The sequence below is a fragment of the Anopheles merus genome, unplaced genomic scaffold (assembly GCF_017562075.2).
Source record: "Anopheles merus strain MAF unplaced genomic scaffold, AmerM5.1 LNR4000675, whole genome shotgun sequence".
NCBI lineage: Eukaryota > Metazoa > Arthropoda > Insecta > Diptera > Culicidae > Anopheles > Anopheles merus.
Window position 1 is genome coordinate 20,001 of NW_024428255.1, and position 2,500 is coordinate 22,500.

The 2,500-nt window shown below is 46.8% G+C and overlaps 1 non-coding gene across 1 annotated transcript; it reads right to left on the reverse strand.

The window, feature by feature from the left end:
* Nucleotides 1–227: 227 nt before the first annotated feature.
* LOC121602881 lies at nucleotides 228–385 on the reverse strand. The gene has a single exon (XR_006006523.1). It is a non-coding gene; the product is annotated as a 5.8S ribosomal RNA (ribosomal RNA).
* Between the last annotated feature and the right edge of the window lie 2,115 nt (nucleotides 386–2,500).

The window sequence follows — 2,500 nt, forward strand, 5'->3', positions numbered from 1 at the left end:
AGTTCGAACCATGCGGCTTGACACACACCACAAACCCTACGCATCAAACACCACCAACACGAAACGCATCCAACATACGCTCGAGAGTGTCCACTTTCAACGCCCGAGGACCCGCAGACGGGGACCAAGCACGTCATTATGCACAGCGACCGCCCAGTGCGTCGGATGACCCGGGCACCTTCGCGGACGGCCACTGTAGTTAACTAAATGAGACTTTGGTAATTAGTAGGCACTCAAGAATGTGTGCATCGGTCGGGATTAAACGTCCGATGCGCCATATGCGTTCAACTTATCAATGTTCATGTGTCCTGCAGTTCACATTATGACGCGCATTTAGCTGCGGTCTTCATCGATCCATGAGCCGAGTGATCCCCTGCCTAGGGTTTAAAGAGTGCCTTTCGGCGCCGAGTGGCGTAACCGCGTTCAAAGTTTGGTATGCAACACACTCGACCTGCAACAATGGGTTACTCAAACTTGTACAAGTACAAGTGTTGTCTCTTACGAGACGTCTTGATATGCTCTCTACAAAAGCGTGCGCTAGAGTAGGTACAAATTAATGCACGTCCCAGATAGTGACGATCTCTGGGAGGAAGAACCTTAAGGAACTTCCCGCACACATCAAGACTAGGGTTTGGGCGTGTCCATGCCGGCGCCGAGTACAAGTTACCGCGTTCAAAGTTTGGTAAGCAGCGCACTCGACCTCCAACACAACACGTCCCGTGTCTTGATATGCTCTCTACAAAAGCGTGCGCTAATGCAGGTACAAATTAATGTACGTCCCAGATAGTGACGATCTCTGGGAGGAAGAACCTTAAGGAACTCCCCGCACATATCAAGACTTATAGGTGAGAACGGCCAATCACCTATTTCTCTTAGTAAAACTCACAACTCATTCCTTGGGTTTGGAAGTGTCCATGTCGGTGCCGAGTACAAGTTACCGCGTTCAAAGTTTGGTAAGCAGCGCACTCGACCTCCAACATAACCTTCACGTCTTGATATGCTCTCTACAAAAGCGTGCGCCTATGTAGGTACAAATTAATGTACGTCCCAGATAGTGACGATCTCTGGGAGGAAGAACCTTAAGGAACTCCCCGCACATATCAAGAATTATAGGTAACGCTGCCAATTACCTGTTGCTCTTAGTAAAACTCACAACTCATTCCTTGGGTTTGGAAGTGTCCATGTCGGTGCCGAGTACAAGTTACCGCGTTCAAAGTTTGGTAAGCAGCGCACTCAACCTCCAACATAACCCTTCACGTCTTGATATGCTCTCTACAAAAGCGTGTGCCTATGTAGGTACAAATTAATGTACGTCCCAGATAGTGACGATCTCTGGGAGGAAGAACCTTAAGGAACTCCCCGCACATATCAAGAATTATAGGTAACGCTGCCAATTACCTGTTTCTCTTAGTAAAACTCACAACTCATTCCTTGGGTTTGGAAGTGTCCATGTCGGTGCCGAGTACAAGTTACCGCGTTCAAAGTTTGGTAAGCAGCGCACTCAACCTCCAACATAACCCTTCACGTCTTGATATGCTCTCTACAAAAGCGTGTGCCTATGTAGGTACAAATTAATGTACGTCCCAGATAGTGACGATCTCTGGGAGGAAGAACCTTAAGGAACTCCCCGCACATATCAAGAATTATAGGTAACGCTGCCAATTACCTGTTTCTCTTAGTAAAACTCACAACTCATTCCTTGGGTTTGGAAGTGTCCATGTCGGTGCCGAGTACAAGTTACCGCGTTCAAAGTTTGGTAAGCAGCGCACTCGACCTCCAACATAACACTTCACGTCTTGATATGCTCTCTACAAAAGCGTGTGCCTATGTAGGTACAAATTAATGTACGTCCCAGATAGTGACGATCTCTGGGAGGAAGAACCTTAAGGAACTCCCCGCACATATCAAGAATTATAGGTAACGCTGCCAATTACCTGTTTCTCTTAGTAAAACTCACAACTCATTCCTTGGGTTTGGAAGTGTCCATGTCGGTGCCGAGTACAAGTTACCGCGTTCAAAGTTTGGTAAGCAGCGCACTCAACCTCCAACATAACCCTTCACGTCTTGATATGCTCTCTACAAAAGCGTGTGCCTATGTAGGTACAAATTAATGTACGTCCCAGATAGTGACGATCTCTGGGAGGAAGAACCTTAAGGAACTCCCCGCACATATCAAGAATTATAGGTAACGCTGCCAATTACCTGTTTCTCTTAGTAAAACTCACAACTCATTCCTTGGGTTTGGAAGTGTCCATGTCGGTGCCGAGTACAAGTTACCGCGTTCAAAGTTTGGTAAGCAGCGCACTCGACCTCCAACATAACCTTCACGTCTTGATATGCTCTCTACAAAAGCGTGCGCTATGTAGGTACAAATTAATGTACGTCCCAGATAGTGACGATCTCTGGGAGGAAGAACCTTAAGGAACTCCCCGCACATATCAAGAATTATAGGTAACGCTGCCAATTACCTGTTTCTCTTAGTAAAACTCACAACTCATTC